We start from the raw sequence: 26,404 nt of genomic DNA on the forward strand, positions 1-26,404 counted from the left end.
ATATACAGACAGAAAAATCAGAACAACCCACATAACCAGAACAAGTTGGTGGGATCACTGTATTACAGATAAAGACTATGGGTTCTCATTATCTTATAACCCTATTACTAGGTCTAGGCAAATGCTAGAGGACATAGATCATTCATTCATATATCTTGTATTCATGGGAGACCACTAATCCCTATTATTTCTGCCTATAATAATGATTGACATTCATCAAGCATTAAATCTGTAAGAAACAGTTATTTTTAAACTAGAGGCCTGGTGCATGAAATTCGTGCACTGGGGAGGGGGGGTTCCTCAGCCTAGCCTGCACCCTCTCGCAATCCAGGATCCCTGCAGGATTGGGCCTAAACTGGCAGTCAGACATCCCTCTCACAATCCGGGACTGCTGGCTTCTAACTGCTCACCTGCCTGAGTGATCACCCCTAACTGCCTCTGCCTCGGCCCCCACACCACGGCTTCATCCAGAAGGACATCCAGAATGACGTTCGAAGGTCGTTCGGCTGTCAGGTCTAATTAGTATATTACACTTTTATTCTTATAGATTAAATTTATTGGTGTAACATTGATCAAAATGATCATATAGGTTTCAAGTGTGGGTTTCTATATTATAAGATCTGTATATTACACTATGTGCCCACACTCAAAGTCAGATTTTCTCCTGTCACCTTACATTAGGGTCCCCTTCACCCTCACACCCTCCCCTTTGGCAACCACCACACTGCTGTTGTGTTCATGAGTTTCAGTTTTACTAGTATATCCCACATTTGAGTGAAATCTGACTGACTTATTTCACTTAGCATAATATTCTCAAGGCCCATCCATGTCGTTGCCAATGTGCTACATTATTTTCAACATTATACATTTGCTAAACTGAGTTTTTGGCAGTTACTGTGAATTAAAAGGTAAGTACTGTGTGGAAACCATTGGGATACAGAAAATGATAATGTCCAATCTGATTTGGAAATTTTAAGAATTTGTGCAGACACATGTATCCCATTAAGTAATTATGATTATTTGAGAATAAAATAAAAATAGTTCTTCAAATTTATGTGTATAATTTTTAAGTTGCCACTAAGTTATTAGGACACAAACACTTGCTAATTTATTTGAAACTACTTAATAAATTGAAATATTATTTTGACCTAGGGGGAAAATGAATACTATTACTGAGACACAAAGTGATCTGTCAACAGAGAAATTTTTAGTACTTCTGTGAACAGATCATATTATATATTAATTTTGTGGGTAGGGGATAGAAAAGTAAAAGTCCTATATTTATACTGGCAATCAGTGTACCATGAAAGTACTGGGCATCTGAATGAGAAGAAAGAGTTGCAGAAAGAAGATGGAGTAGTTCTAAAGGAAAACTGTAGATACGAATCACCCATGAATCTGTTAGACTTCAAGCTCTGTGAGGATAGGGAACAGGTGAATCTAATTCTCTTTTGGTTTCTCAGATCCTAGCATACTGTTCGGCAGAGCAAATATTTTCTAAAAGAAGAATGAATGGAATCTATTTCTCACATTATCAAAATAGTTTAGCTTCCTCAACTAGAAAATAAAGTTGGCAAATGCACTCCTTCACTGTAGCCATCTAAAATGAAAAAAAAAAAGTATTTGATTATATCATAACTCACCTATAATCACTGCTCTGTTAACCAACAGTGACTCCTTCTTAGGAATTAGCAACACCCCGACCCTGATACCACTTTCCACCTAAGCTGGGGGGTACATAAACAACAGTGTTGGAAACTAAATTTAGTATCAGGCTCAAGTTCATTGATGAAGTCAGAACACTATTGTTGGGTATGTCTACTTTGATTCATTGATTCTTGAACCTTTCTCGCCTTAGTTAACTGTAAGTATAATTAGGAGTTCCTATCTCAATCTTTACTTGCTGACCAATTGGTCTTTAGCTTATTTATGATTCCTGGTGATCTGAGGACCCATATTATATACACTTGAGAAATACAAAGGAATATAAGCAGACCTCCTCAATCTAATATAAAACATTTTTTTTCAATTATAGTTTACATTTAATATTTTGTATTAGTTTCAAGTATACAGCATAGTGGCTAGACAATCATATACTTTACAAAGTGGACCCACCTATATTTAAAGTACCCACCTGGCACTATACATAATTATTACAATGTTATTGACTATATTCCCTATGCTGTATCAACATAAAAAAATTAAAAACTCTATACAACAGGTCAGACATTATGGTGAAGTGGTTGTAGTATTTGCTTTAAAATCAGGAATAAGATAACATAGCTCACTATCAGTATTTCTAGTAATCATGGGCCAGAAATCCTAGCAGTGTTGCAGGCAGTGATAAAAAGAAACAAAGTGTAAAGTCTGAAACAAAAAGTTATTTATACATGATAACAATGATTTATGTAGAAAATGGAAAGAGTATCCACAGATAAATTATCAGAACTATTTTAGGAAAGTAAAGAGTCTGGATTTAATATTAAAACATTACATTTCTTTTCTATATACCAACACCAAAAATTGGAAAATAAAATTTAAAAAGAAACAATTTATAAAAGAATGTTTTTAAAATTAGGAATAATAGATAATAGTTCCCCCTAAACAACTGGAAAACGGGGCAAAATATTTTAAAACTGTTTATGATCATTAGACAATAGAAAGTGAATGACTTGCCCAAGAAAGAATGGAAAACAATGAGATGAGCTTTATGATCACCCGGCTTTCTTCCTGGAGACACTTCCTGATCCAAAAGTATGAAGAAGAGAAAACCAAGCAGAAAACAGGGATCTTGACTTGAGAAGATAATTTGGCATTTGAGAAGGCTGGAGTCCCCAAAATTTATGAAAAAGAAGGAGACAAAGAAAGTGTTCTAGAATATTCATAGGTAACCCTTATGAATACTAAGACATCCATGAGAAATGTGAACATCCATGGTAAAGAAAAATAAGATAGCTGTAAGATGAACAATTCTCAGAACTTTTCCAGGGTGGTAAGATATTCTGATTTTAAGCAGCCAGAATGAAGAGTTGCTGTTGTGCACCTAGATATGCAGTAGAGAATCCCACAAGTGCCATACCTTAGTAATATGACTAAACTTGACCTAGAGTAAATGCCAGTTTAAAAAAGGCTTCAAAAGAATCAAGCTGATCCCAAAGAACATTAATTGTTAGTAATAACACAGTCCAATGCTGGCTAAAGAAAAATAAAAAATTCCAGTACTTGGCAATGTAAATGTCACATTGCTCAAATATCCAATCCATATTAATTGACATGTAAAGAAGCAGGAAAATATCACCTGTAACTTGGATGAAAATTAGTCACTAAGAACAAACTCAAAAATTAGACAGTAGAATTTGCAAATAAACATTTTGAACAGCTGTTATAAATATGCCAAAGGAATTAAATAAATTTATAACAATAATGAAGAGAGAAATAAGTGCTACAAAAAGAACCAAATGGTCTTCTAGAGCTGAACAATATACTATTTCAAATGAAAAATTCACTGGGTGAGAAAAGCAGCTAGTTAAATAATAAAGAATATACTCTTTCAGACAAAATATAAACTATCCAAACTGAACACCAAGGAGAGAGAGAAAAATAAAGTTAGAACAGCAACAGGAAATATGGCTAACATATGTATACTAGAGGCCATGTGTACAAAATTCATGCACGGGTGAGGGGTCCCTCAGCCCAGCCTATGCCCTCGGGGGAAGTCTGACTGCAGGTTTAGGCCCAGTTTCCTAAATACCAGGACACTGCATGCACCAGTGACCATACTTTTCATACAAGTGAAAGGCATTTTGCTGTTGTATGGGCAGTTGCATTTTTTTGCCCTGGTTATAAAAAGAAGTGCATAACATGATCCTTCTGAGGCAGTAGTACCATTTTACCCTTCTTATGGGTGAAAAAACTGAAACAGAGAGAAGTTAGGTAATTGGCTTTGTCACACAGTTATAAGTGTCAGAATCAGGGCTGGCCACAAAATGTGCAAGCCAGAGTCCATGCATGTCATCACTGCATCATCCTGTTTTTTCAGTGTTAGAGTAGCCTTGCCAGGTTTTAATTTTTAAATCTAAGAGACTGTTCCCAATATGTAGGGTAGGGTCCCTAGGCCTGGCCAGTGATCAGGGCTGACCTGTGGGGTGAAAGGTGAGCAGGGCAATCAGCTCCCCCCCCCCACTGGCACCTGCATTGGCTGGTGGCCTTGTGACACCCACTGGCCAGCCCCGCACCCTCATCACCACCAATGGTTGCCTCCCTCGGGACGGGGGATGGGGAGGCAGAAGCTCCTGCATTGCAGGCTGTCTCCTGGTGGTCAGTGCATGTCATAGTGACCGGTCATTCCCCTGTTCAGTTGATTTGCATATTAGGGTTTTATTATATAGGATTTGGAATATCAGAGGTGAAAAAGAGCAAAAAAAAAAAAAAAAAAAAAAGAAAATAATGACTGAAAATTACCAAATTGTATAAAAAGTATAAACACAGATCCAAGAATCTCAGCAAACCTCAAACAGGAAAATTATTAAACACCAAAGCATATCATGGTCAAATAGCTGAAAACCAGTTACCAAAGGAAAATCATTTAATCAACCAAAGATGCACAACACACACACAAAAAAGAATTATTTTAAAAGACTGCAGATATTTTATCAGAAAAAAGATTAGGCTCTGGCCAGTGTGGGTCAGTTGGATGGGCATTGTCCCATGCACCAAGAGGTTGCCGGTTGATTCCAGGTCAGGACACACGCCTGGGTTGTGGGCTCAATCCCTGTTAGGGAGTGTGCAGGAGGCAGTTGATAGATATTTCAATCTCACATCATCAATGTTTCTCCCTTGTTCTCTCTCTAAAAAAATCAATTTTTAAAATCTTTTTTTTTTTAAAAAAATAGCCTAACTGGAATGGCTCAGTGATTGAGTGTCGACCTATGAACCAGGAGGTCATGGTTCGATTCCCAGCCAGGGCACATGCCAGGGTTGTGGGCTCAATCCCCAGTGTGGGGCATGCAGGAGGCAGACCATCAGTGATTCTGTCTCATCATTGATATTTCTATCTCTCCCTCCCTCTCTGAAATCAATAAAAGTACAGTTTTAAAAATACATGTTAGAAGACAGTGAGATTATCAGTGAAAATGCTAAAAAAAATAGAAAATAAAAGTTAGCCAATAATTCTATACTAGTGAAAATACTCTTTAAAAAAGGAGGCAAATTTTTAAATTAGTAAAACAAAAGCTGAGCTAGTTCAGTGTAAACGATTATGCATTACAAAAAAATAGTTAAGGAAAGTTCTTCAGATTAAAGGAAAAATTATATCAGATTAAAATTTAAAACTACATAAAATAATATAGTGAAACAAACATGATAACTATATGAGTTACTTTTATCACTAACTTACCACCTGAAACAACAAACCACACAAAGTGCATTAAAATTAGCACTCCAAACACTGGACACTGGGCAGTGATAGACAGGGATCCCTAAGAATCAGGGAACAAATAATTTGTTTACCAATATTTCCAGGGTGCTACCTTGGGTAAATTCTCAGGCCACAACATAGCATGGAGGGACTCAGGTAAAATACAGCAGTCTCCTTGAATTGAGGAGAGGGAGCTTGGAGTCTGGGGAGGCCAAGGCAGCTAGAATTCAAAAGAAAAAGTGGTGGTGAAGAGAGAACTGCACAGAGAGAGAATCTGGAAATCAACAAAGCAATTTCCATGAGTATTTAGCTGAGTACTGATCAGTGCATTTCTGTGAGGCATCTCCTGAAATTGTGGAAAGAATCATACACACACACACACACACACACACACACACACACACACACACACTCCCATAGCTTACAGTAAATAAGCCTGGGTATAAAGCCTGCTCTCACTCTTCAAAGTGAATAATATCATTCAGAACATTGGGTAGAGTTCTCAAAAGTTTCAGGGTTTTGTATTTTTCTTAACTTCAGTAGCAGGAAAAATCAATGTTAGATAAAATATTGTTCTGGTATAACCTAACAAAGATAAAAACAATACCCAAAAGGATCAAACTTTTTCAGAGAGAGAGAGAGAAGGGGGAGGAGAGAGAGATTGATTTGTTGTTCCACTTATTTATGCATACATTGATTGATTCTTGTACTTGCCCTGTCCAGAGATTGAACCCACAACCTTGAAGTATTGGGACAATGCTCTAATCAATTGAGCTTCCAGGCCTCTCAAACTTTTTCCAAGCAATTTAAATATGTTCCAGAACGAAGCTCAAGAATATTTTTAGGAATGCACACATATCCATCACCAAATAAAATAAAATATACAATGTCTGTTATCTAATCAAAATTAACAAGTATTCAAAGAATAAGAAAGAGGAACATAATGACAAAATATTTATTAATTGTAAATGACCCTGAATTGACATATAGGTTTAGTAGAAAAGGACATGAATATATTATACTTACAGTATTTCATATTGTCAAGAAGCTAGAGAAAATTATAATGTACTACATAGAGACATGAAAGATACAAATAGACTATAATAGAATTTCTAGAAATTAAAATCTTAATATTTAAGATAAAAATACACTGAATATTATTAACAACAGAGCACATAATACAGAATAAATGATTAGTGAATATGTCAATAAAAACTATCTGAAATGAAGCACAGAGAGGAAAAATGAATAGGGCATAAGTACACTATAAAACATTTCAATCTGCTTAAAATATGTAGAATTAGAGCCTTAGCCAGTTTGGCTCACTGGATAGAGCGTCGGCCTGGGGACTGAAGGGTCCAAGGTTAGATTCTGGACAAGGGCATGTACCTTGGTTGCGGGCACATCCCCAGTGGGGAGTGTGCAGGAGGCAGCTGATCAATGTTTCTCTCTCATCAATGTTTCTAACTCTCTATCCCTCTCCCTTCCTCTCTGTAAAAACTCAATAAAATATATTTAAAAATATATAGTAGAATTGGAGTCACTGAAGGAGGGGAGAAAGTGGAAGAATAGAAAGAATATTTGAAGAACTAATGGCTAAATTTGTAAAAAAAATAATTAACTTACAGTTTCAAGAAGCTCAATAAAATCTAAGCACAAGAAAAATGAAGAAAATAACTCTAGAATATACTATTATCAAATTGCTTAAAATATCAAAAAAGAAAAAAACCTTAAATGCCTTTAGAGAAAAGACAACACTTATTATATACACCAGAACAAAGACAAGGATAATAGTAGATTTCTTTTCTTTTTTTTTAAATATATTTTATTGATTTTTTACAGAGAGGAAGGGAGAGGGATAGAGAGTTAGAAACATCAATGAGAGAGAAACATCGATCAGCTGCCTCCTGCACATCTCCTACTGGGGATGTGCCCGCAACCCAGGTACATGCCCTTGACCGGAATCGAACCTGGGACCTTTCAGTCCACAGGCTGACGCTCTATCCACTGAGCCAAACCGGTTTCGGCAATAGTAGATTTCTTACTGAAAATAAGACAAACTAGAACACAATGGGGTACAAACTCTTTTTTAATTTCTTAATCAATTATTACATATGTTTCCTTATCCCCACATTAATCCCTATCGCCCCCACACACACTCATGCCCTCACCTCCCTGTTGTCTGTGTCCATTGGTTAGGCCTACATGCTTGCATATAAGTCCTTTGGTTGATCTCTCCCCCTTACCCCCACCCTCCCCTGTAGTCCCTCTGAGGTTTGATGGTCTGATTGATGCTTCTCTGTCTCTGGATCTGTTTTTGTTTATCAGTTTATGTTGTTCATTATATTCCATGAATGAGTGAGATCATGTGTTATTTATCTTTCTCTGACTGGCTTATTTCACTTAGCATAATGCTCTCCAGTTCCATCCATGCTGTTGCAAATGGTAAGAATTCCTTTTTTATTACCATAGCATAGTATTCCATTGTGTATATATACCACAGTTTTTTAATCCACTCATCTACTGATGGGCATTTAGGCTGTTTCCAAATCTTAGCTATGATGAAATCTTAGCTATATGAACATAGGCGTGCATATATCCTTTCTAATTGGTGTTTCTAGTTTCTTGGGATATATTCCTAGAAGTGAGATCACTGGGTCAAATGGGAGTTCCATTTTTAGTTTTTTGAGGAAACTCCATACTGTTTTCCACAGTGGCTGCACCAGTTTGCATTCCCACCAGCAGTGAAGAAGGGTTCCTTTTTCTCCACATCTTGGCCAGCACTTGTCATTTGTTGATTTGTTGATGATAGCCATTCTGACAGGTGTGAGATGGTACCTCATTGTTGTTTTGATTTGCATCTCTCAGATGATTAGTGACTTTGAGTGTGTTTTCATGTGTCTCTTGGCCTTTCTTCTGTCTTCTTTTGAAAAGTATTTAGGTCCGTTGCCCATTTTCTGATTGGGTTGGTTGTCTTCCTTTTGTTAAGTTGTATGAGTTCCCTGTCAATGTTGGAGATTAGACCCTTATCGGTGGTAACATTGGCAAATATGTTCTACCATGCAGTGGGCTTTCTTGTTTTGTTGATGGTTTCCTCTGCTGTGCAAAAACTTTTTATTTTGATGTAATCCCATTTGTTTATTTTCTCTTTAGTTTCCATTGCCCTAAGAGCAGTATCAGTGAAGAAATTGCTTTGGCATATGTGTGAGATTTTGCTGCTTGTGGATTCCTCTAGTATTTTTATGGTTTCCCGTATTATGTTTAAGTCTTTTATCCATTTTGAGTTTGTTTTTGTGTATGGTGTAAGTTCGTGGTCTAGTTTCATTTTTTTGCATGTATCTGTCCAATAGAAAACCTTAAAGACTCCATCAAAAATTATTAGACTTAATAAATGAATTCAGCAATGTAGCAGGATACAAAATTAATGCCAAAAAATCTATGGCATTTCTATACACCAATAATGAACTTACAGAAAGAGAGACTAAAAAAGCAATCCCATTTACCATGACACCAAAAAAATTAAGCTACCTAGGAATAAACTTGACAAAGGAGGTAAAAGACCTATACGCAGAAAACTACAGGACATTGAAAAAGGAGACAGAGGAAGACATAAACAGATGGAAGAACATACTGTGTTCATAGACTGGTAGAATAAACATCATCAAGATGTCCATACTACCCAAAGTAACCTATAGATTCAATGCACTTCCCATTAAAATACCAACGGCGTATTTCACAGACCTAGAATAATCTTTCCAAAAATTCATCTGGAATGAAAAAAAGATCCCTGAATACCTGCAGCAATCCTGAGAAAGAAGAACAAAGTAGGTGGTATCTAAATATCAAACTGTATTACAAATCCACTGTTATCAAAACAGCCTGGTATTGGCACAAGAACAGACATATAGATCAATGGAATAGAATAAAGAACCCAGAAATCAACACAAACCACTATGCTCAATTAATATTCGACAAAGGAGGCATGAACATACAATAGCGTAAAGACAGCCTCTTCAATAAATGGGGTACAAATTCTTTACTCAACAAAAATATTTTTTGAAAATTAAAGTTGAAAAAAAGTAGAGAGAAAGAGACTTCCAGAATGGTGAGTGAGGAATTTGGCAAATACTGTCCTGAAAAAGCAATAATAAAAGTAAACAAAATTATTTTAAAAAATTCAAAAACTAGGAATTGGCCAAAAGTATTAAACAATTTGAGAACTGTTAATTTAAAAAAAAATTACCGAATCATGATTAGAATAGTGGAATTTGTGGTATTTTCATCATTCCCAACATAACCACTTCCCCAGCTCCATGATACAGAAATACTATTAGTGCAGTAGGAGCAGAATGAAGAAATTTCTACATTCAGTGGTGGTATCTTCCAGCTGAAGCTTCAAACACCATGGAGCAGAGAAAAGACAACCCTACTTTCCCCCTGTTTGAATTCCTGACCCATTAAATCCATGAGTCATAATAAATGATTGTTTTACACCATAAATATTGGACTAATTTGTCACACAGCCATGCTAACTGGAAGATAATTGTTACATGAACATGGCATTCGGCCATAAAACAAACAAAAAAAAATAGCAACATTTTGAGTACCAGATGTTAGGCCTAAATTAGAAAGCCTTCATATTATTAGTGGAAGCATAAGAGCCCTCATAAAATGTGTCATTTAAGGATTAAAAGAAAGCAAGGAATTTGTCATCAGAGCATGAAGGAAAGAAAAACCTTGTTATGCAGAAGTGGGAAGTTTAGACAATGTCATCTGCAGCTATCTGGAAAAAAAACCAAACATGTAACAAATTGGATGATGTAACTAAGGAGTTTAAAGTTAAGTGTCAAAAGTGACACCTGCCTTCTTGTTGATGCTTATAAAAAATGGGAGAGAAATAATCTACATAAAGAATTGTTAAGTACAAAGAAAGTTAAAAAATTGTTATTTGCAGACTTTCCAAGATTCTAGAATTAGGGAAGGGTTTTAGAGACAATGCATTGTAAGATTATAAAATACTAGAGATCCTATGCATGAAATTCGCACAAGGGGCTCAGCCCTCACAGCCCCAGCTTCATCCAGAAGGTCATCTGGAAGGACGTCTAGAAGGTCGTTTGGCTTCCTGGTCTAATTAGCATATTACACTTTTATTATTATAAGTAATATGTAAAATTATAAGATTACTAGAAGCCTGGTGCACAAATTCATGCATGGGTGGGGTACCTCGGCCTGGCCAGTGATCCGAGCCATCAGGGGGCTGGCTGTCTGGGAGAGGGACCATGGGAGGTTGGCCCCTGCAGAAAGCTAACCAACTGCCGATTCCATGAGGAATCAGGCTCCCTCCTCTCTCCTGTCTGGGTCCAGGGTGTGAGTGAACCAGATTCGGGGCTGTCAGGGCCCCAGCAGCAAGATCTGGGTCAGTGCATGTCATAGCTACCGGCCAGTTGTCTGGTCGTTTTGGTCATTCCAGTCATTTGGTCATAACGGTTGCTTAGGCTTTTATATATATTTAGATAAAATCCTTTGTAAAACCAAAGAAAGATCTAATGTGGTACTGCCAAGAATCATTTAATTCACCAAAAACTCCCCCGAAGATCTTAAGGACTTGTCTCACAGACCTTCTCAACTGAACAATAAAGTTTGTAATATCTTAAGAACATTCATTATTTCTCAGAAGTCAACTAGAGCAGGGCTAATCTCAAAGAAATTTGTGATTGTGGCTTTCGTTAATGGAAAAGATTATGTATTAATTCATAAGAAAATCACTAAGTTTTTAAAAATATTTATATTAGCTCCGACTAAAATATTAAAAGAGATCTTTGGAACCCCAACCTTTTACAAATAAGAAGGATGGTGTGTGGGGGGGGGGGGGGGGGGGGAGAACATGCTGCTTTTTATTGGTGGGAAAACAGGATAAAAAAAAGCATAGAACCAAAAACTTTATTGAATCATTCACAGGCAGTAGGACTAAACCCTAATCAAGAACTGGCAACATGTCATCCAGTTGGTGTGGCTCAGTGGTTGAGCACTGACCTATGAAGCAGGAGTTCACAGTTCAATTCCCAGTCAGGGGCTCAGAGCACATGCCTGGGTTGTGGGCTCAATCCCCAGTGTGGAGTGTGCAGGAGGCACCCAATCAATGATTCTCTCTCATCATTGGTGTTTCTTTCTCTCCCTCTCCCTTCCACTCTGAAATCCATAAAAAGCATATTTTAAAAAAAAGAATTGACAACATGTACCTAACTGTATTTCTGAATTTCTATGGACCAGTGGTTCGAGCATGCCTCCTGCTTTTCTGTTTGAAAAGGAAGATCAATTCCTATCAAACATTTCATGTTGAAGGACGTGTGTGTGTGTGTGCGCGCGTGTGTGTGTGTTCGCGTGTGTGTGTGTGTGTTATCAATAGCATCTTTTTATTTTTTTAAACATGTTTGTTGTTTTTATTGATTTCAGAGAGAGGAAGGTAGAGAGAGAGATAGAAACATAAGTGATGAGAGAGAATCATCAATTGGCTGCCTCCTGCTCGATCTCTACTGGGGATCGAGCTGCTAACCTAGGCCTATGCCTTGACCAGGAATCAAACCATGACCTTCTGGTTTGTGGGTGGATGCTCAAACACTGAGACACAGCATCTGGGCACAAATAGCATATTTTTTAATTCACAGGACTTTTAAGTCAAGAGAAGATATACTTGAAAAGTTATACTTGAAGAACAACTGCTGACCAGCGTCAGCCCAACACAACATATGTAAGTAAGGAGATCCTAGACCTTGAGATTGAACTTGTTGCTGTAGCAGGGGTCCTCAAACTACAGCCTGCGGGCCACATGCAAATACAAATATTGTATTTGTTCCCATTTTGTTTTTTTACTTCAAAATAAGGTATGTGCAGTGTACATAGGAATTTGTTCATACTTTTTTTAAAAAAACTATAGTCCGGCCCTCCAACAGTCTGAGTGACAGTGAACTGGCCCCCTGTTTAAAAAGTTTGAGGACCCCTGCTATAATGGGATAGGAGTTGGGGGTTTTTGGAAGAGGCACATATGAATTTTGTATGTAGAAGAGATGTGGATAATTTGACCAGAGTACAGATTGTAGTAGATGTTAGTAGACCCATGGCATTTATACAACACATATATGTTACATTATGAGTGACACCTTCTCACTCTGTGACATGAGGTTTCTGCCCTCTCCCTATTGAGCTTGAGTTGGGAATTGTAATTTTTCTGACCAATAATGTGTAGTATAAATTATGTTGTATGACTTCTGGCTAAGTCATAAGAAGGATACTGTTTCTTCTGTCTGGTCTTTCTCTTTCTCAAGACAATTTCCCTTGTAACACAGACACAACCTGAGGAACTCCAGGTCATATGGAGAGGCCATATTTAGACTACCCAACTGAAAATCCAAAGGAAGGTTTCAATGTATAACTAGCATCAACTTACATTATTAATATAAGTGTCTTCGGAAGATTATATTAATTAGTCCAGCTGGCATGGCTCAGTGGTTGAGCGTTGACTAATGAACCAGGAAGTAATGATTTGATTCCTGGTCAGAGCACATAACTGGGTTGCAGGCTTGATCCCCAGTACGAGGTGTGCAGGAGGCAGCTGATTCTCTCTCATCATTGATCTATCTATCTCTCCCTTCCCTTACTTTCTGAAATCAATAAAAATATATTTAAAAAATAAGATTATATTAATCGACCATTGAGTCTACCAGATGAAGGCTTAGGCATCGTAAAGTAAAGCCAAGGTATCTCTACTATGCTCATTATAATTCCAATCCCACAAAATATCTGAGCCAAAATTTTTAGAGATTAATTTTTATCAAGCCTTAGTCAAATAAACATTTTCCTGGCATGAGCAAAAATAGGACATAAAATGCAAAAATTAATAAATTTGATTTCAAGAAAGTTACACTTTTATATCTTTAAAGGTACCATTAAGAAAATGAGAAGGCAAGCCACAGAATGAGAAAATATATTTGTAATATACACATACTAAAAAGCACACTTTAAGCATAATATATGAACACTTAAAATTTTATATTAAGAAGACAGCCCACTAATAAAGCGGGCAAAATATTTGAATGGAAATTCAAAAATTATACATATGCATATATATTAATAAGCACACAAACAATCAGCATCATTACTCTTAGAGAAAATAAAAATTAAAATCACAATGAAAAATCAGTACACATTCACTAGAATGGTCAAAAATTCTATGTCTGGCAAGTATTTGGAAAAACTGGAATGCTCATACATTGCTTGTTGAACCCTAAAATGCTACTACCAGTTTGAATATCACTTTGGTTATATCTATAAGGTTAAACATAGACCCCATAAATGCCATGATTCCAATTCTAGATATATATCTAAATTTAAAAACACATGTTCAGAAATTTTCTGTTTTTGTTTTGATGTTTCCATGGAAGAATGACCAGTTGTAGTTTCCTAGTCTGCCATTTTGCTCCTGACATGTTTGCCATTTTATATCTATACTAATAAAAGGGTAATATGCTAATTACCAACAGCTGCCATGGAGGCTGTGGATCAGATTCTGCCTCTCTCTTTGGGCCTCTCTCGGGGCCTGATCCGCAGCCCCCTCAGCAGTCAGTGCTGGGTTGCCACACCCGCAGCAGTGGCCGTCAGTGCTGGGTCGCCACAGCAGGAATGATTTCTGGTCAGTCGAGCCTTCGATCCTTATAGATCCTGGGTTTTTATATATTAGGATTTTAAAATTCTTTATTGTTTAAAGTATTATATATAAAGGGTGTCCCAAAATTCACGCAAGAAGTAATTTTGATAGAAAACACAGGTTTATAATTAAAAATTGTAAATTTTTTATTGATTCACAAAGTACACAGTATAGGGTTATGTATAAAATAGCATATCGGATAAATGGCCTCCACGACTTTGCTGGCACATATGCACTCTTTTGTTGACATTTTCCATGACCGTTTTGCATAAATGTGGCTTAATTTCGCTGAGGCTCATTTTCATCTTGATGGCTTGGTTAATCAACAAAATTGTCGCATTTGGGGTTCAGAAAATCCACGAGTGATTGTTGAGAAACAAATGCATCCACAATGTGTCACTGTTTGGTACTGATTTTGGGCTGGAGGCATCATCGGACCATTCTTCTTCGAAAATGCGGCTGCTCAGGCAATAACAAAAGAGTATGTATGTGCCAGCAAAGCCGTGGAGGCCATTTACCTGATATGCTATTCCATACATAACCCTATACTGTATACTTTATGAATCAATAAAAGAATTTACAATTTTTAATTATAAACCTGTGTTTTCTATCAAAATTACTTCTTGCGTTAATTTTGGGACACCCTTTAATACTACATATGTCTCCTTTTTCCCCCATTGACCTCTCCCCAGCCATCCCCACCCACCCAGCACATGCCCTCACCTCGTTAGTGTTTCTCCATGGCTTATGTTTATATGCATGCATACAAAACTTTGGTTAACCTCTTACCTCCCCTTCCCTACCTTCCCTCTGAGGTTTGGTGGTCTGCTTGATGCTTCTCTGTCTCAGTATCTATGTTGTTCATCAGTTTCTGTTGTTCATTATATTCCACAAATGAGTGAGAGCATGTGATATTTATGTTTCTCCTGATTGGCTTATTTCACTTAGCATAATGCTTTCCATGTCCATCCATACTGTTGCGAATGGTAAGAGTTCTTTCTTTTTTATACAGCAGTGTAGAATTCCATTGTGTAGATGTACCACAGTTTTCTAATCCACTCATCTGCTGATGGGCACTTAGGCTGTTTCCAAATCTTAGCTATGGTAAATTGTGCTGCTATGAACATAGGGGTGCATATATCCTTTCTGATTGGTGTTTCTGTTTTCTTGGGATATATTCCTAGAAGTGGGATCACTGGGTCAAATGAGAGTTCTATTTTTAATTTTTTTCGGGAACCTCCATACTGTTTTCCACAGTGGCTGCACCAGTCTGCATTCCCACCAGCAGTGCAGGAGGGTTCTTTTTTCTCCACATCCTCGCCAGCACTTGTTTGTTGATTTGTTGATGATAGCCATTCTGACAGGTGTGAGATGGTACCTCATTGTCATTTTGTTTTGTATCTCTCGGATGATTAGTGACTTTGAGAGTGTTTTTGTATGTCTCTTGGCCTTCTGTATGTCCTCTTTCGAAATGTGTCTATTTAAGTTCTTTGCCCATTTTTTGATTGAATTGTTTATCTTCTTTTTTTTGAGTTGTATGAGTTCCCTATAAATGTTGGAGATTAAATCCTTATCAGAGATAGCATTGGCAAATATGTTCTCCCATGCAATGAGCTTTCTTGTTGTTTTGTTGATGGTTTCTTTTGCTGTGCAGAAGCTTTTAATTTTGATGTAATCCCATTTGCTTATTTTCTCCTTAGTTTCCATTGTCCTAGAATCTGTATTGGTAAAGATATTGCTACAATGTATGTCTGATAATTTGCTGCCTATGGAGTCTTTTAAGATTTCTATGGTTTCCCATCTTACATTTAAGTCCTTTATCCATTTTGAGTTTATGTTTGTGTATGGTGTAAGTTGGTGGTCTAGTTTCATTTTTTTGCGTGTATCTGACTAATTTTCCCACCACCATTTATTGAAGAGACAGTCTTGACTCCATTGTATGCTCTTGCCTCCTTTGTCAAATATTAATTGAGCTTAATTTTCCATTATATTTTTAAAATCAACTTTATTTTGGTATAATTCCATGAAAGCATTACTCAAAATTGGCAAAATTTGAAACAATTCAAATTCTTTTCACCAAATTGTCAATGTATAAACAAATTGAGGTAAATTCATCCATACAATGGAATAGTACTCAGAAATAAAAAGGAATGAACTATTGATACATTTAATTACAAAGATGAATTTCAGAAATGTTATGTTGTACAGAAATAGCTATACATAAAACAGTATATAATGTATTATTTACTTTATATGAAATTTTAGAAGCCAAATGACTCCACAGTGACAGAAAGCATATCAGTGGTTGTCTGATGCCAGGGTTGGTGGGAGGATTGACCAAAAAGGTTTAAGATGGAATATTGTGGAGTGATGGAAATGCTCTCCATCTTGAGTGTGGTAGTGGCTATATATATATATATACATTTGTCAAAACTCATGAATCCATACATATAAAATGTGTAAATTTAGCTTTATGGAAATTATACCACAATAAAGTTGATATAACTGGACTTAACAAACATATACTGAAAAATCTACCTAACAATCCCAGAATACATCTTTGTCTCAAATGCACATGTAATATTTTCTGGGATAAAGCATATATTAGGCCACAAATATATGTCTTAATAAGTTTGAAAAATTAAAATCATAAAAAGCATCATGATTATTACAAAAGAATACTAGAAATTGATAACAGAAGGAAAGCTAGAAAATTCAAAAATATGTAAAAATTAAATAACACATTCAAGCAATCAATGAGTCAAAAAAGAAATCACAAAGGAAATTATTAAATATCTATAGAAAAATCAAAACAAAAGTACAACATACCAAAATTTATGGGATACTGTAAGTGTTAAGAGGGAATTTAAAGCTCTATACACTTTAAAAAGAATCTCAAATCAGCATCCTAACTTTATAATTTGAGAAAATAGAAAAATGAAAACAAACTAAACCCAGAATTAATAGAATGATGGGGCAATAAATATATTTTAGAACAATGATAATATAAGGTACCTACAGTTGGAGTAATAAAAGACATCTAAGAACATTTTGGTGAAAATTATGAAACTTTATTTAAAGTAATTAAAGATGACATATAAATAATTAAATTTATCTTGTATATTCATACAAAACATTAGTATCAAAAAGCATCACTCCTTCCAAGAGTTATGTATAGATTCATGAAATTTCAATCAAAGTAACAATAAAATTTTTCTTGTAACTTGAGAACATATTCCTAGAATTTATATGTCAAAGGAAAAAGTGAAAATTCAACTAAAGAAGAAATAATGACACTCTTGCAAAATATCAAAACTTTATATAAGATATAAGAATTGAAGCAGTGTAGCGTTGGATCAGGATTAGAAAGTAAAACAATGGATCACAATAGAAAGAGAATAAGGGAAGAGAAGAAGAAAGGAAGAAAGATAAGGAAGGAGAGAGGGGGAAGATGGAAGGAAGGAAGGAAGGAAGGAAGGAAGGAAGGAAGGAAGGAAGGAAGGAAGGAAGGAAGGAAGGAAGGAAGGGAAGGAGGGAAGGAATGGGGAGGGAGAGCTGGAGGGAAGGATGGAGAGAGGGAGGGAATTAAGGATGGAGGGAGGGAGTAGAAAGGTAGATATTGATAGATATATTATGTGACAGAGGTGGCATTGCAAGTAAATAGAGAATGAATATTCACTATATGATGAATCGGTGTTGAGAGAATGTTCATCCATTTTAGATACAAAATATAATTGTATTTTGAGATACAAAATCACATGCACACACAAAATTAATTCACAGTAGATTAAATACTTAAATGTGAAATGCAAAACATTCTTAGAAGAATATAGAAGAACACCTTTATGACCTCAGGTAAGAATGTATTTTTTTTTAAATGTACAAAATGCAAATTACATAAAGTAAAAGATTGATGTATTTGATTACATTTAATTAAAATTTTATGTTCATTAAACACACAAACTGTAAGACAAGTCAAAATTCTAAAAAGATATTTGTAACATATATGACTGCAAAAGGATTGATAAAAATAATAAATCCCTATAATTTAATATAGAAAAAAACAAATGACCAGGCAGAAAAATGGACTAACTATATGAGTAGAATTTCACATAAAACAATGCTCAAAAATCATATAACAGATGCTGATTCTCATTAGCAATATAGAAAATGAAAATAAAATCCACATGAAATACAATTTTACACATTTCAGATTTCAAAAATCAAAAATTTGAGCCTTCCAAGATATGAAATAATGGGAACTCATATACTACTATGATACAAAACACTACTCTTACAATTCAAAATCAAAAAGCTACTTTGGAAAGTAATTTGGCACTGTCTTGCACATTCAAAAATGCACATACCGCCCTAACCGGTTTGGCTCAGTGGATAGAGCGTCGACCTGCGGACTGAGGGGTCCCAGTCAAGGGCATGTACCTGGGTTGCGGGCTCATCCCCAGTAGGGGGTGTGCAGGAGGCAGCTGATCGATGTTTCTCTCTCATCAATGTTTCTGGCTCTCTATCCCTATCCCTTCCTCTCTGTAAAAAATCAATAAAATATATTTTAAAAAATGCACATACCTAGGAATCCCACTCCTATGTATATACCATAGAAAAATTCCTGAACCTGAGTGCCAGGAGACATGTACAGAGTTGTTTAACTACTCTTTGCAAAAGCCAGAGACCAGAAACAACTCAAATGTGCCTCAGCAGATTGGGTAAGTTATGGCATACTATATATGAATTAAAAGAAAGCAACTCTGACATAACTCATAAACACGGACAATTTCAGAATCATGTTGAGTGAAAAGACCAAGTTATAGACCAGTGCATGCAATGTTACTGTTTATAAGTTCAAAAAAGAAACTAAATAATATGTTTTTAATGATATGTTTTGTGCATGCAGATGTGTTAATCACTTGGCACTACTCTCAAAGCTGAGAGCTTTGTTTTCAAGAATCCTCTTTCTTACATTTGAGTTGGCCATATGCTGTTTGGAATGAAGTCAAACAGAAGCCACCATACTAGAAAGTTTGTTCAAGTGTGATATAGTGGCAGACATATATAGAGAAACTTACATAATCCTGCTCTTCTGTTCTATTCTTAGTTTATCTTTCTGACTAATGGCCTTACTAATTAACAGCAGGCTCAAGCCCATCACCAAGTGCTTGGCTGTGGTCTTAACAGAGTAGCAGATTCCACTAAGGGAACAGTATTTACAGAAATGACAGTTTCCACAGAACTCTCCACTAAATCTTCTTACATGGTACAATCTTCGCAGCCATATGTGCTCGATTTCTCAAATTTTCCCATATTCTCTGACTTGTCTACCCTTATTAGTGGTTTAGGTAGATATGAGATCAGATTACTATAATAAATCACCTGTTGCCATTGGATTAGTTTGCTAGGGCTGCCATAGCAAACTACCTAAGACTGGGCAATTTAAACAAAATAAATTATTCTTACAGTTTAATCTATAACACCCATAATACTCGTTGTGGTTTTGTTTTCCTGATTTTATATATACACTATAATAAAAAATAATCTATAATAATAAAAGCATAATATACTAATTATACCAGACGTCCTTCCTTGCAGACAAAGCCACAGCGGGTGGGGGCCACAGCAGAAGCCCCCAGCTGTGGCAGCAGTGGCAGAGGGTGGGGGCCAGGGCCAGGTCCTTGCATGGATTTCATGCATCGGGCCTCTAGTTAAATTATAAATAAGAATAATTTATTATAATCCTAACTACAGATATATTTTTTAAAATTTTGTAAATGACTAAACAGGTTGTAAGTTAACTGTTAACATTTTAAAGTTGGGAAATTTTATGCAGCAATCTAGAATTCTGACTTCTAGAAGACTAGAATTGAAAGATCCAGTAGTATTGACCACACATACTCTAGCACCAACAACAGCTGAGCAGGATTGAAATAGTAAGCTATTTTAAGACATTTAAAGATTTTATTTGAGATCAAAGATCCTTTTCATATTAATAATTATAGAAACAATTCAGAATGCCTACTGAATTGGCTCCTATCTCTCTTTTTGTTTTATTGAGGTACAATTGACAAATAAAAATTGCAAAAAATTTTTAAATTGCAGGACATTTAAAGTGCACAATGTGATGATTCGATATATGTATGCAATGTGAAAGGAGTCCCCTCATCCAGCTAATTAACACATCCATCACCTCACATGTCTACCTTTTTTTTGGTGGGAGCAGTTGAATTCTACCCTCCAAGCAAATTGCAATCAACAATGTAGTTATCAACTACAGTTACCACGTTTTACACTAGATCCTTAGACCTTATTGATTTAATAGCTGAAAGTTTGTATTATTTCATCAACCTCTTCTTTTTTTAAAAAAAAAATATATATATTATTGATTTTTTTACAGAGAGGAAGGGAGAGAGATAGTTAGAAACATCGATGAGAGAGAAACATCGATCAGCTGCCTCCTGCACATCTCCTACTGGGGATGTGCCCACAACCCAGGTACATGCCCTTGACCAGAATCGAACCTGGGACCTTTCAGTCTGCAGGCCGATGCTCTATCCACTGAGCTAAACCGGTTTCGGCCATCAACCTCTTCTTATTTCCTCTACCCCTCAGCCCCTGGAAACCACTTTTCTAACTCTCTGTTTAATTGAGGTTTCTTTATTACTATTATTCCACACGTAAGTGACACAATGCAACATTTGTCTCTGCCTGACTTACTTCAATTACCATAACACCCTCCAAGTTTATCCACATTGTTACAAATGGCAAAATTTCCTTTTTAAAAAAAAGCTGAATAATACTCCATTTTTCTGTTGACACATACTTTGTTTTCATACTTTAATTACTGTGAATAATGCTGCAATGAACATAGGAGTCCAGATATCTCTTGAGATCATGGTTTTCTTTCCTTTGGATATATACCCAGAAGTGGAATTGCTGAATCATATGTTAGTTCTGTTTCTTGAGAAACCTCGGTACTATTTTCCATAGTGATTTGATAAGTTTATATTCTCACCAACAGTGCACAAGGCAACCTATTAAATGGGCAAAGGAGGAAGGGGAGAGGAAATAAATGGTGATGGAAGTAGACTTGGCTTGTGGTGGTGAAAACACAATACAATTTACAGATGAAGTATTATAGAATTGTGCACTTGAAACCTGTATAATATTATTAACCAATGCCACCCCAATAATAAAAAATTTGCAAGCCACATATCCAATAAGAGCTTAATATTCAAAATGTAAGAGGTACTTATACAACTCAACAGCAAAAACTAAATAAATAAACCAACGAATAGCCTAATTAAGAAATGGGCAAAGGACCTGAACCAACATTTTTCCAAATAAATATACAAATGACCAACAGACACAGGAAAAGATTCTCAATATCACTGACTCATCAGAGAAATGCAAATCAAAAACAGGAGATATCACCTCACACTGTTTATGATGGCTGTTATAAAAACAAAACAAAACATGAGATGATAAGTGCTGGCAATGATGTGGAGAAAAGAGAACCCTTGTACACTGAATTAGCTTCTCTTTTAAGGTAAGTCACAAGAGCTAGTTTAGTTACAAAATTTCTTAGCAAAAGCTCAATATACCAGTAAGGATTAACAATGTATGATCATGTCCTTTCTACTTATCAACAAACATATCAAGAAAACAATGTATCAAAGGCTAGCTGATGTTATTTTCCATATTTCCTTCTCAGAGAAAAAACTGAGCTTTTTATTTAAATGTCAGCACACACATACAATAGAACCACTTTTTCAATATTATGATAAAGTCACAACATTTGGTTTCAAGTGTTAGCTTCACCATTTGCAGCCTTAAACTAAAGTAATTTAGCTTAAATAATCATTGACAAGAAATTTAGGGATACAGGGAGGACTTTTCAGAAGGTTGCCATAGCTAAGACCCTTGGGCAAAGGGGGGTATCACAGGATAAAGGCTAAATTGCTGTAACAAAAATATCCAAAAATACAATGGCTAACATGAGACACAAATTTATTTCTCACATGAAAAATCCTAGGTGAGTAAATGGATTCTGCTTCACAAATTAATCCTAGGATCCCAGACTAGCAAGGAAATTCTGCCATCCTAAATAAGTGGTTTTAAGCATTACTATTTCAACCTTCAAATTTTTCAGTTACCAGGAAGGAAAAGGGACAGTGATCCCAGGGCAATCTTCACTTTTAAAAAAATGACACTTTACACAGATCACTTCCATGCCCATCTGATTGGGGAGAGCTTAGTCATTTAGCCACACCTACCATGAAGGATGTTGGGAAATACAGCTTAACAAGGCAATCTAGTATCAAGCTACAACTCAATTACTATTGAAAATGTGGACAATGGAATTTGATGGACAGGCATTACCCCAGAGACTCTGAAACAGCTAGGCTCTAGATCAGTGGTCGGCAAACTCATTAGTCAACAGAGCCAAATATCAACAGTACAACAATTGAAATTTCTTTTGAGAGCCAAGTTTTTTAAACTTAAACAATATAGGTAGGTACATTGTTATTAACTTAATTAGGGTACTCCTAAGCTGGCTTTTGCTAAAAACGTCCTCAATCTGATTAAGGTACCTTCGCTGAGGTCGATCTCTTCCAACTCTCCCATCCACACTCGTCTTGTGTACTTGTTTACTTGTTTCTCTACCTCCTTTCGTTCATCCCCTCTATATGTCCAAACCACCTCAACATACCTTTCTCAATCATCGACACTACATCTTCTTCCACTCCACAATGTTCCCTAGAATTAACTTAATAAGCTTTAAAGTTTTAAGTCTTAGTTAAACTATAGGTACATTGAATAAAACTTGATATCATACTTAATAATGATATTATTTATTGATAAAATTAAATTCCTTACAATTTACCTTACAATATCCATAAAATTAAATCATGACAATGACTGACAAACACTAATGTGAACAATGGCCTTGCATCTCCTTGGAAAGTTTGGGCAAGTCAGGTTTGTATGTTGTTGTTTTTAATTCTAGGCACGATTCCAGGTTCTCGTCAATAAGACAACTTCTCAATTTACTCTTGATAAGGTTCATGCTTGAAAATGATTGTTCGCATAAATATGTAGACCCGAATAAAGAAAGAACAGCAAATGCTATTTTTTTCAGTTGATTATATGAGTCAGGAATACTATTTCAGGTGTTAAAAATCAACATATCTTCCTTCTCCAGGTCTTTCAAAGCAGACCACTTGTGCTGTGAACTAAGTTCACATTTGTTTTTCTCCAATATTTCTATATCAGCACAAAGATGTTCAAATTTCGAGCTCCAGTTCTTTGTTTTTTAAATCCAGCAATTGCATTTCAAAGTTGCCAATGTCAATATTAAAGGGAGAAAAATTTAATTCTGTTACAGTAGCATTGAGAGGTTTTTTAACAAAGGCTAACGTCGCTTTGCTGTTTCTGAATTCCTGAAACCTGTTGAGAAAAGTTTCCCTCATATTTAAAAGTGTTGTTTTGAAATAGCAAATATCAATATCAGAATTATTTTCTTGGTGATGTTTCAACAGACTTGGAAAGTGAATCAAAGTTTCTCTTTCAAAATCTTGAGCAAAAAGAGATAATTTGTTTTCAAATGAAATAACTTCTTCTAACATCGAAAAAACTGTGTTTCCTTTCCCCTGTAGTTTACGATTAAGCTGATTTAGATGAGATGTAACATCCACCATGAAATAAAACTTTTTGGATCCACTGATCGTTCATTAGTTCTGGATAGTGAACACCCTTCTCAAGGAGAAATGCTTTAATTTCTGTTAATAAGGAAGCGAAACGTTTCAAAACGTTTCCTCTTGGTAACCAATGTACCTTGCTATGCAGCAGAAGATCTGCGTACTCACTCTCCATTTCAACTAAAAATTCTTTAAATTGGTGATGATTAAGAGCTTTAGCTATAATGGAGTTGAAAATCTTAATCACCAATTCCATAACTTTGCAAATTTCTTCTGGAAATGTCTGCGCACAGCGCGCTTCTTGATAATGCAATGGTAAGTAAGTATCTTGTGATTAATTTTTTTCTTTCAAAATAGCAACAAACCTGTTTCTTATGCCGGTCATACTTTCGACCCATCTGTTGAAATTGAGACAAGTTTATCGAGTGGAATATGATGTTTTTCAATGCACACAATTACAGCATTTGCTATATCTTCTCCACATGTTTGACCTTTGAGTAGCAATAATCCTAAAAGTTCTTCTTTAGGACCTGTAGATGAAATAAATCGTACAAAAAGTGAATCTTGCGCTGTACCATTTATGTCACAAGACTTGTCAAATGCTATTGATAAAGCTGAAACCAATTTAAGATCTTCGACTTGCTGGTTGGTTATATTCGAAGACATTTTGACTGTTCTATCTTTCACTGTTTTAGCAGACAATGGTAATTCTTAAATTTTTTTTTTTTTTTTTAGAATATCTGCTTTGTTCTTAAAATCCCGAAATAGCTCTTCGGATGCATTTATAATACAACTTTTTTTTTTAATTTATTGCTTAAAGTATTACAAAGGGTATTACATATGTGTCCATTTTATCCCCCCGCCCTAGACAGTCCCCTAGCCTCCCCTTTCCCCCAGTGTCTTATGTCCATTGGTTATGCTTATATGCATGCATACAAGTCCTTTAGTTGATCTCTTACCCCCCTACCTCCTGCCCCCCAACCCTCCCTGGCCTTCCCGCTGCAGTTTGACAATCTGTTTGAGGCAGCTCTGCCTCTGATAATACAACTTTTTATGTATTCGCCATCTGTATATGGTTTTCCTCTCTTACCAATCTCTTGACTAACCACAAAATTTGCAATATTAACATTGTTGGAAGATTGCATCCAGTAATTAAATACAGAACTTGATTTTTCTTGACTCTTCTGAAGTTCCTCAACTGCTTTCTTCCTTGCATCACCAACAGGATATTAGTATTAAATGACACGTGTTTAGTTGTAAAGTGTCTCTCCAAATTTGATTTCTTGTTATGCGCCAATTTTTCCTGACAAATAAGACAGGTCAGAAGGCCATTTAAGTTTTGAATAAACACAAAAAGTCTCGGTCCATTCAACTTTAAATTCACTGTTTTCGTCTTCCATTTTTCTTGGCTTCTTCTTTGTAGCCATGTCAAACAGGGCACCTAAAAAATGTTTCATTTTATAATAATAAAGCCACCAACACAAAAGAATTACAATGCTTAAATTGATGACAAAAATACCTGTAGGATTTGCAGCTGGTTGGAAAAATACAGGTAACTTTATGCTTCAAGTAGGTACTTTTGTCACCCGCGCACGATTTGCGGGCGCGACTAGCACTAACCACTGCACAATGAGACTGCTGACTGACTGGCTCACTCAACTTGTGCATGAATCGCGTGTGCCTCCCCTGGGCTGTGTATCCTGCGGCCTGCCTGTGCCGGGTCTCCAGTCGCCCGACTGACTGACTGACACTCCCCACTTCTTCTAACGCCACTTCTTCAAAATAGACTTGCCCAGGCCAAAAACCGACCTCTGCGCATGGGCCACGAAGTTTCAATTGCACTGTACGTGTGCGCCCACACGTGGTATTCTGTGGAAGAGCCACACTCACGGGGCCAAAAAGCCGCATGTGGCTCGCGAGCCGCGGTTTGCCAACCACTGCTCTAGATCAACAAATGTTTTTAGTGATGGGTCAAATAATAAATATTTTAGTCTATGACAAGTTTCCTATGATCCATGTCCTCTGTTGCATACTCCTTCCCAATCCTCATCTTTTAAAATGTAAAAACTATCCTTAGTTTGAGGGTCACATAAACACAGGATGTAGTTTTGTAGTTTTATCTACACCTTGCCCTAAGGTGTAGATAACTCAGTCATCCATTCATTTGCTGTTAGGTTTTTGAAAAAGTCACTGAATTTACCTAAGCCTCAGACTCCTTATTTGTCCTTATCCAATGATGTGCTGGTAAATATTTAACAACTGGCTGGGAGGCATGGACAGGTAAGTATTTACTAGTATATATTACCATGGGGTTAATATTCCCTCTGTGGCAAATTTTTAAATATTAACATGACATCACTGAACAGGAATTGGGGAAAAAATGCCCAGAATCAGTTATTGCAAGCTGATGTAAGTCACTGCACTGACACCATTCCCTTAACCCACTTCCCTGGATTGTTTTAAGAATTGAAACAGTAGGGGACTGTCTAGGGAGGGGGGGAAAAATGGACACATATGTAATACCCTTTGTATTACTTTAAGCAATAAAAAAATAAAAGAAAAGAAAAGAATTGAAACAGA

The sequence above is a fragment of the Myotis myotis genome, unplaced genomic scaffold, assembly GCF_014108235.1.
Source record: "Myotis myotis isolate mMyoMyo1 unplaced genomic scaffold, mMyoMyo1.p scaffold_m19_p_4, whole genome shotgun sequence".
Lineage (NCBI taxonomy): Eukaryota > Metazoa > Chordata > Mammalia > Chiroptera > Vespertilionidae > Myotis > Myotis myotis.